General features: G+C 45.7%; 1 non-coding gene across 1 annotated transcript; it reads left to right on the plus strand.

The window, feature by feature from the left end:
- Positions 1–8,423: 8,423 nt before the first annotated feature.
- On the plus strand, positions 8,424–8,495 carry trnam-cau (transfer RNA methionine (anticodon CAU)). The gene has a single exon. It is a non-coding gene; the product is annotated as a tRNA-Met (tRNA).
- The last annotated feature ends 1,264 nt before the right edge of the window (positions 8,496–9,759 follow it).

The raw sequence follows: 9,759 nt of genomic DNA on the forward strand, positions 1-9,759 counted from the left end.
GAGGGCGGTGGATGAGGGAACCAATGATCTTGAAAAGAAGCCCAGGGTTATGGGAGTTAGCAGCAGTAAGTTGACAGAAGTATTTAGATCTTTCCTCTTTGAAAGTTCTGTTAAAATCCTTGAAAAGATCCTTCATGATAACGAGATCACACTGCAGAGGATTTCCATTTCCACTCAGCATTTATCCAAGTGAAGCAGCCCCCCCTCGAAACAGAGCCTCAGATTATTCCAAAAACTATGACCATGAGGACATGTCTTCATGAAAGGAACTTCAGACTCTGACCAAGTTTCAACAAGGAAAATAAAATGTGCTAAAATAAAATCATTAACAATTAAAGATGGCTCTTCGATTCCACAGACAACCCTTTGAAAGTGAGTGACTAAACATAACATATTTTTTTGACAGTCTTGCCGTGTAATGTACTGGAGTACTTGACACCTGTATGATGGCAGGTAAATTATTGAGGGAGGAAAGATGCTCATCATGATGAGTGGGAGTGGCTACTGGCTCAGGGTCATGCTGACATGAGCATCAATCAGAATGAAAAGCAATGAACTTCATGAAGTTTTGTCAAACACCTTTCATGTTGGGGTGTGGGCCATCAGATCTGTGAAGGACAAGATCGGTCCAAAAACAGTCAAAGTTCAGATGAGAGAGAAAACCTGCTGTCAGCCTCACCAGCGAGGGCAGTGGCAGAGGCAGCACAGTTGAATGAAGCAGTATCAACCGGCAAGTCTCAGCTAGAGGTGATGTCACCACTGGCTTTAGTCATAACCAGTGCTCCACCGAGCAGCAGGGATGATGGCGAGAGACCAGTAGAAGCATGCACAGAGTTGGAGACAGCAAGAGGAGAGACACAACCACAGCGTTTCCCATGGGAAACCGTTGGATCCACTCAGGACGGGCTGCTCCAGAGAGGTCGAGGCACCCGTAGCCACTGGGTCAAGTAGCTCTTCGAGCACCGCAAAGTAGTTTGACGCATGAAGAAGGACATCTGGAGAAAATTGAGGAAAAGAAATCCGCCTCCCCTTCTCCACAACTGACGTATACAAGAGAGGATGGACATCAGATGAGCCGAGAGCAACACTGTTTGCTGGATTCTCAGAGCTGCAGGGTCCATCCAGGTGCAGCGCGTCCAGCCAGGAGACAAACAGGGACTGCCGCTTGAGGACATCATCCAGGAGGCTCTCGATGGTGTGGAGTTGGGGTCTCAGACTGGACAGCTCTGGATGCTTATCTGTCCAACCAGCCGTCACATCACCTCCTGAAGTCAAGGCTCCTCTTGACCAGGTTCTGGATAGTGATTCGGCAGGAGACGGGAACGTAATCAATGTTGAATGAATTTAAAAGCTGCCATCAACCTGCAGGATGAACTCCTTCACTATGTGGGTGGTTCAAAGTCACTGGTTTTATTCCAGCTTTGACCTGAGCACGTGTTCATTCACGTTTCCAGTGGCACGGTGATACTTTCTCACACTTGTGGACAAACATCAGCATTCTTCACACAGCAGCTCCTCTGATCAACAACAGAAGAAGCTAGAGTGTTCTGGAGAGCAACACTGTTTGCTGGATTCTCAGAGCTAATGGGATTAGAATGAGGGCATCGATCCCACTAGCTCTCGCATGCTAAGCGAGCGCTCTACCATTTGAGCTAATTCACCTGCTAATGGCCACAACAGATAATGCACCTTGACCTTCATGCATGGTTGTGTGATTCACCAGTTGAAGCTTCTCTGGTTGACCAACATGTGGAATCTTTTTCAATCCTCCAGTGTGGTTTAAGTGATGAAAAATATAGGTTAGCCAGTGGGAGTGTGTGTGTATGTGTGTGTGTGTGTTTATCTGCAGACTTTCTCTTGCGACAACTTTGGAAACCATCTTTTCTAAATCTACCCTCCAAAACCCTCTTCTGCAACTTTGTATCCAGTATGTTCCGTTCAAACAAGTCATTCGTGATTTATCTTAATGTTAAATGATGATGATTGATTCTTCTAGAATCATCTGAACAAACCCTCCCTCAACATCATGAACCAAACAATTTTCAGCCTTCATCTGACAGGATGAGTTTCACCTAAACAGCAACCTGTCAGAAAACATGAGTCAGATCAAAGTCAAGATTAAAGCAAGAGCCTCCAGATCAAAGTCAGAATTCATGATGATGTCATCAGGGCTTTGATAGTGTATTTATTTGTACCTAGAATTCTGTCTTTGATCTCAGAAGGACATAAAAGAAATAATAAAAAGTATATAAGAGCACATTCCAGTTTACAACAGTTAGAATTAAATTGAAGATACAAAAAAATTCTGTCTCTAACTTAAAACTGGGGATGAACGTTTTTATAATCAGTCTGTTTATATGTGTTGGCGTTGCCATGGATTGGTGACCTATCCAGGATAAACCCCGCCCCTTGCCCGAAAGCTGCTGGGATAGCCCCCCCCCCCAAGAACCACTGCAGATCATCAATACAGAAATGGAAATTTATCTGTTAGTTTGAATCACAATCACCTCTATCAGTAAACTTTTGCTTCAGTCAAAAGTAGACCGTTATTAACACTCAGAATGGTTTGTGGTTCTGCAGGAAGACCAGTTTCTTTTCCACCCTTTTTTAACAGATAAACATCTCTAAACAAACAGGTTTACTTTGTTCTTTTCATTTAGCAGAGGATGATTTCGATCCATCGGTCCTCTGGGTCATGGGCCCAGCACGCTTCCGCTGCGCCTTTCTGCTATACCATTTGTTGAACAGGCTTTGCTTTAGGAGTGCAGGATTGTGATAAGAACAGGAATTTGAGTTTTGAATGTTTCACCTTTTGTCTCTGAAGCAGGAGGTCTTGTAGAAACAGGGACTGACCTGACACCAGCTCCTTCATGTATCAATACTTGCGTGGATCTCATACTAAAAACTTGCGGTCGAAAAAAGAGAGAGTTTCGTAAGCAAAATTTTTTTTGGATGTATCAAGGAAACGTGCTTGGATTCTGGAGTTCGCACATATTGATACATCCAGATTTTTATATGTTTAACAGAAATTAAACGGGCAGCACCTCTGTGGGGGGGATTGTCGCCGCCACCCACGCTGACTCCGAGAGCCTGGGGGGTAAGTGGCAACTCCAGTTCTTACACAACATTTCCACATGCTTTGCCACAGACGTAAAGGCAATAAATACACAGAATCAGCCATTTAAATAAACCTATATGTTTAACAGAAATTGATCCATCAGACATGCCGCCGACATAAAGCACCCTCGCCAGCTCCTGCGCCAGCCCGTCCGCCGGCTCAGAGTCATCCACCAGGACCACCAGCATTTGGGCCAGCCCGTCCCCCAGCCCCAGCACAAGCACCAGGCCGACAAGCTGTGGACAGACCTCCAGCCCACCCGGAGCCAGCGGCGCATCCTCCGGCCCACACGCATCCAGAGGGAGGGCTGCCCATGACCACTGCCCACTGTCCATCCCTCCAGCCGCTGCGCATCGATGATCTGCACATTGATGGAGCCATTTAAATAAACCAATATCTTTAACAGAAATTGATCCGTCAGACATGCCGCCGACGTGCAGCACCCTCGCCAGCCCGTCCGCCAGCTCAGAGTCATCCTCCAGGACCAGCCCGTCCCCCGGCCCCAGCACAAGCACCAGGCCGACAAGCGGCGGACAGTCCTCCAGCCCACTCGGAGCCAGCGGCGCATCCTCTGGCCCACACGGATCCAGAGGGAGTGTCCTCACACAGGCGGTCCTTTAGTGCTGTGAAAATGAAATTCTGGCATGCAATGACGGCTGCCTGGCCAAGATTGGGGTCCATCCCTCACCCAGAAAGACCCCGTGCTCCAGCCAGGGATCAAAACCTGGACCTTTTTACTGTGAGGCAACATTCATGACCACTGCACCACCGAGCTGCTCTGATTGACTCCCTGAATTGAAACAAGACCTTCATGTATTTATGGATGACATTACAAATATGAGCCTTCACAGTCTGTCAGGTGGTAGAATTCAGTCACCACCAATGACATCAGAGTCAGAACTTACACATCAAAGCCAGAGATTAAAGTCTCTCTTATAAAATAAGAATACAGTGTAATATCCTGCAAAATATTAAATCGGTTCCCATCCATGGAAATATATTTGTAATATTGTTTATTGTACTGCAATAATAATGGAGCATCTATGACAATGTAATGATAGATATTTCAAGGAGTAAGAAGAATTCTGATGAAAGAATTTTGAGATCAGTTTGATCCTTTGTGATGGGAGGGAGGCTTCGAGGCTTCTCTCGCTCTCTCTCCTCTCCTGCACTGCATGCTGGGAGTCTGAGTGTGTCGCTGAGGAGTGTTTAGGTTAGCTGAATGAGGGGGGAAAGTTCGTGACACCTTGTTTCCAGTTTCTGCATGTTTTTCTTGGTGACAGGTAAGAGGTGTTTAATTCAATGATTTGTGGTTCTTGTTGAAAGGACTTAATTCGTGGCGTTTGTGCTGGGAACCATGGCGTCCCTCCCTGAGGAGGGCTCACCTCCCATGTCGATCAGACTCGGGGTCAGAGTAGTGGCTGATGCTCGAGACACTGTGGAACAGGTTCAGGAGATCAGATGGGACACAGTAACATCACATGTGGCTCTCGGATGAGTAAAGCCGTAGGGGCTTTTGTCCGGGAGGGGTGTTTGGTTCACCTGTCGATTGACAAAGGCCTGGTGCTTGATACCGTTTCATGGGTGTATGTACCATGGACCCGTATCACCATGTCAGGTGTTCCTCCTTTCATCCCAAACAAGATGACTGAAAAAGAACTGACACAGTTCAGGAAGTTTGCAAGTGGTTTCAGAACAGTTTGTCTGGGCTGTAAAGACGCCAGACTGCAGCACGTTCAGTCTCTGAGGAGGCAGGGGTTCATGTATTTAAATGATCCCTCGCAAACTCTGGAGGTGTCCTTTAAAGTAACGTTTGAATACAGGTTCTACACTGTGTATGTAAGTTCTGGCAACATGAAATGCTTTGAATGTGGTGACACTGGTCACAAACATTCATCCTGCCCACACAGGGAGCAGGCAGCCAGCAGTAGCTCAGGTGTGCTGCAGCCTGAAGGTGAAGCTGCAAGCGGCACCTCACTAACTAGAATCCATATAATTAAGGCAACAATTAAAAACATCTCATTTGTCCTCATTAATGTGCATGCACACACATCTGGTGCTGGTCGACTCCTACTCTTTAAAAAACTGAATGATAAACTCAAAGAGTTACGTAGCAGCTCAGTTGTGGTGATGGGAGGGGATTGAAACTGTACAACACACCCAGAGTTGATAGAAAGTCAGGGGAGCCTAATCCACTGTCAGCCTCACTCCTGTCTACTGTGATTACAGGAAATGACCTCATAGACGTCTGGAGGAAACTTAACCTGACAGCCAGACATTACATAGAGCTGTTGAGGGTGATGTGAAGGGTGCTGGGTTCGACAGGATTTATATAAACCAAACATACAACAACAGGCTTGTTAGGGCCACAATGTCACCTGTAGGTTCTTCAGACCATCATTTGCTTGTGGTAGATACTTCCTTGCAGGTGCCTTCTCGACGCTGTCCATACTGGCATTTTAATGTGAGGCTGATTCATAACCAAAATTTGGAACAGTTCTCTGATTTCTGGGGGCAGTGGAGGCTGAGAAAAAATGATTTTGAAAACTGAGCTTGGTGGTGGGAGGTTGGAAAAACACAAATTTAAATTTTCTGCCAGCAGTACACGAAACACACGAGTGGCATGGAGAAAGTTTGATTTGAACAACTTGATAAGGAAGATCAGGTCCTTAAAGATGAATTAATCTCAACCAGTGATGGTAGGAGTGAGAATTGGGAAAAATAGGAGAAAGGCTCAAGGTAGGTTCCTTCACGAAAAAGCTGAAGGGGCTTTGATTAAAAATAGAGTCTCCACTATCAAAGACACAGATGCCCCAACGTCCTTCTTCTTTAAGCCTGAGAAAAAGGTCAGAGAGAATAATGTGATGATGCATCTCAAGCTTCCAAATGGAGTCACAACAACAGGTCCTGTAAAGATGAGGAAGCTGGCCATAGATTTGTAAACTGATCTCTTGAGTGCTGGGAGCTGTGAACTGGAGTGTGTGGAGGAGATCCTGGAAGGACGACCACAGCTGAGTGCAGCACAGGCAGCTCGCTGGAGGCCCCATGTCCTTTGAGGAAATGACTGCAGCAGTTCAACAGCTCAGCTGAGGTCAAGCCTCAGGAGTTCATGGACTTCCCTCAGAGTTCTACAAGGGGTTCTGGACTTTGATTGGTAAAGACTTGTATGAGGTTTTCATGGAATGCTTGGATTCTGGGACCTTGCCATTAAGTTGTATGAGGGCAATCTTAACATTTTTACCCAAAAAAGGAGACCTGGGGTTGCTAAAAACCTGGAGACCAGTGCCGTTGTTATGTACAGACTATAAGATAATGGCAAAATGTCTTTCTAGCAGACTCAAGAAATTCATGGACAGTGTTATTCACTCCAGTCAAACATACTCTGTCCCTGAACGCACAATTATGGACAACCTATTCCTAATCAGAGACATTATTGACATTTCCAAGTTACAGGATTTAGATGTCTGTCTTTTTTCAATTGATCAAGAAAAGGCTTTCGACAGAGTTGATGGCAGGTTTCCAGTTTAAAACACTTGAAGGTTTTGGCTTTGGTAAAAAGTTAATTTCATGGATTAAGTTGTTGTATTCTGAGGCCAGTGTCCTTGTAAAGGTGGGGGGAGGACTCAGTCGACCAGTGGCGTCAGACAAGGTTGTCCCTTATCCGGGATCTTGTGTTCTCTGGCCATGAGCCTCTCTTAAACCAGCTAAGGCAGGGTCTCTCAGAGCTGGCCTTCTCTGACAACAATGATACGTCTGCTTACACTGATGACGTCACAGTGTTCCTAACAAGTGAAAAGGATGTCATAATTCTTGAAAAAAATTAGTTTTACATGAGCAAGCATCCTCTGCAAAAGTTAATTGGTCCAAGTCTGAAGGTCTGCTGTTAATTAAGTGGAGTAATAAAGAGAAGCCAGTATTCCCAGCTGGGCTTCAGTGGAACACTGAGGGGATGAAATTCTCCTGTGTTTTCCTGGGCAGTGAGAGCTTTGTGAGTAAAAACTGGGAGAGAGTAGTTGAGAAAGTCTGTGCCCGATTGTTAAGGTGGACTTGGGTCCAGCCTCTCTGTGGAGCTGTGGCTACAAACAGACATGCAGACACTGCTTCTTCTTCAATAGTGAGGAGTCTCTGCAGCTTTGTGGCTTGGATGTCCATGACTGAGTCCTGTCTTCTCAGTGCTGTGTCAGTTGCTCTGAATCACAGAATGTCTGCTCCTGTTGGTGTTTTTGCTGTAGATGTTGATTGATGTTTGTTATTCATTAATGTAGTTAATTTACTGGATTATTAAATGTCAAGCTCTCTCTCTCTCTCTCTCTCTCTCTCTCTCTCTCTCTCTCTCGCACCCCCCCTCTCTTGAATCAGTGTGTAACTTCTGCCCCTCCACACGATGACTTCATTGAATGACGAAAGGGCCTCATCAAGAGCTCTGTCAGGTGCCTCTGCTGTGGAGGGTCTATCTGTCCGTCCACATTCAGACTGAAGCAACGACTCTGCTCGGATCAAACTACTCAGGATGAAACAAACCAATGTTGAGATCCAGGAGCAACTCACCAGCTGATCAAGAGTCCTCAGCACCAGTAAAGCCTGGTCCTGGTCCCTGGGTGGGCTCCAACCACCAGCCTCTGGGTTAACAGCTAAGCACTGACCGATTGCACCACAGAGACTCTGAGTCTCCTGCTGTTCATGAAGAGTTTTCAGACTAAATTCAGTGTGTGAGGTCCACACTGCACATTTGAGGGAATATGAAGGACAAATCAAATCAAATCAAACTTCCATGAGGGAGCTGGTGTCAGGTCAGTCCCTGTTTCTACAAGACCACCTGCTTCAGAGACAAATGGTGAAACATCCATCCATCCATCATCATCTTCCGCTTATTCCTACACATTAAGGGTCGCGGGGGGGGGGGGGGGGCTGGAGCCTATCCCAGCATCAACGGGCGAGAGGTGGGGTACACCCTGGACAGGTCGTCAGTCCATCGCAGGGCCGACATAGAGAGAGGAACAACCATTCACACTCACGGTCAATTTAGAGTATCAATCAGCCTCGTCCCCAATTGCATGACTTTGGACTGTGGGAGGAAGCCGGAGTACCCGGAGAGAACCCACGCAGACACGGGAAGAACATGCAAACTCCACACAGAAAGATCCCGTGCCCGAGCCGGGACTCCAACCCGGAACCTTCTTGCTGTGAGGCCACAGTGCTAACCACTGCACCACCATGGAGCCCATGGTGAAACATTCAAAACTCAAATTCCTGTTCTAAAAAAAATCGTGCACTCCTAAATCAAAGCCTGTTCTAGAAATGTTAGAGCAGAGTGGCGCAGCGGAAGCGTGCTGGGCCCATAACCCAGAGGTCGATGGATCGAAACCATCCTCTGCTAAATGAAAAGAACAAAATAAACCTGTTTGTTTAGAGATGTTTATTTGTTAAAACAGGGTAGAAAAGAAACTGGTCTTCCTGCAGAATCACAAACCATTCTGAGTGTTAATAACAGTCTACTTTGACTGAAGCAGAAGTTTACTGATAGAGGTGTTCAATTTAACCTAACAGATAAATTTCCATTTCTATACTGATGATCTGCAATGGTTCTTGGGGGGTGGAGCCTATCCCAGCAGTTTTTGGGCGAGGGGTGGGTATTGTCCTGGATAGATCGCCAGTACATTGCAGGGTCAACACATATAGACAGACAACCATTGGCTCTCCCAGCCGCGCCTACGGCCAATTTAGAGTCTGGATTAACCTGGTCCCCTCTTGATGTTTTAGGACTGTGGGAGGAAGCCGGAGTATCGGAGAGAACCCACACAGGCACAGGGAGAACATGCAGACTCACACAGAAAGACCCTGGGCTGGAGCCGGGGCTGAAACCCAGAACCTTCTTGCTGTGAGAGAACAGTGCTGACCACTGCTCCACCGTGTTGGATTTTCTGCAAAATCATGAACTGGCACTTGACAGTGACAGCATTAAAACCAAACTTCCCAGTGTCATCAAAAGAACTCAACAACACCAGAGCACTGAAGAGGATCAGAACACTTCCTCGTCTCTCTCTTATCTGTCTCTACCATCTGGAGCTGGGGCCAGGAGCTTCACATAGTTTTTCTCTTTTTTTCCAAAAGGGAATGACACGACTTCCTCTGTATATTAGAATATGAACTACCTAAAACTGCTCATCCCCAGTTTAGTTAGGATTCAATTGAAAATACAAAAAAATTATCTTCCACACTTAAATCCTGTCACTAAGTGTTGTAAACTGTTTAAAACAAATTCTTCTGTTAAACAGTTCAAGTGTTTTCTTTTGAAGCTGAATGTGCTCTTATATACTTTTTATTGTTTCTTTCATGTTCCTTTTGAGATCAAAGACAGAATTCTCGGTACAAATAAATACACCATCAAAGCCCTGATGACATCATCATGAATTCTGACTTTGATCTGGAGGCTCTTGCTTTAATCTTGACTTTGATCTGAATCATGTTTTCTGACAGGTTGCTATTTCCACTCCAGAGCCAACAGTAGTTGATCCTATCAGACCAGTCTGATGAACTCAGCTTTTCACTTCATCAATGGAATCACTGGGAAAAGAAACTCATCCTGTCAGATGAAGGCTGAAGAATCAATCAAAACATCATTATTTAACATTAAGATAAAT

Source organism: Aulostomus chinensis, chromosome 15 (assembly GCF_037954235.1).
Source record: "Aulostomus chinensis isolate RoL2024-O1b breed Wild chromosome 15, RoL_Achi_v1.0, whole genome shotgun sequence".
NCBI lineage: Eukaryota > Metazoa > Chordata > Actinopteri > Syngnathiformes > Aulostomidae > Aulostomus > Aulostomus chinensis.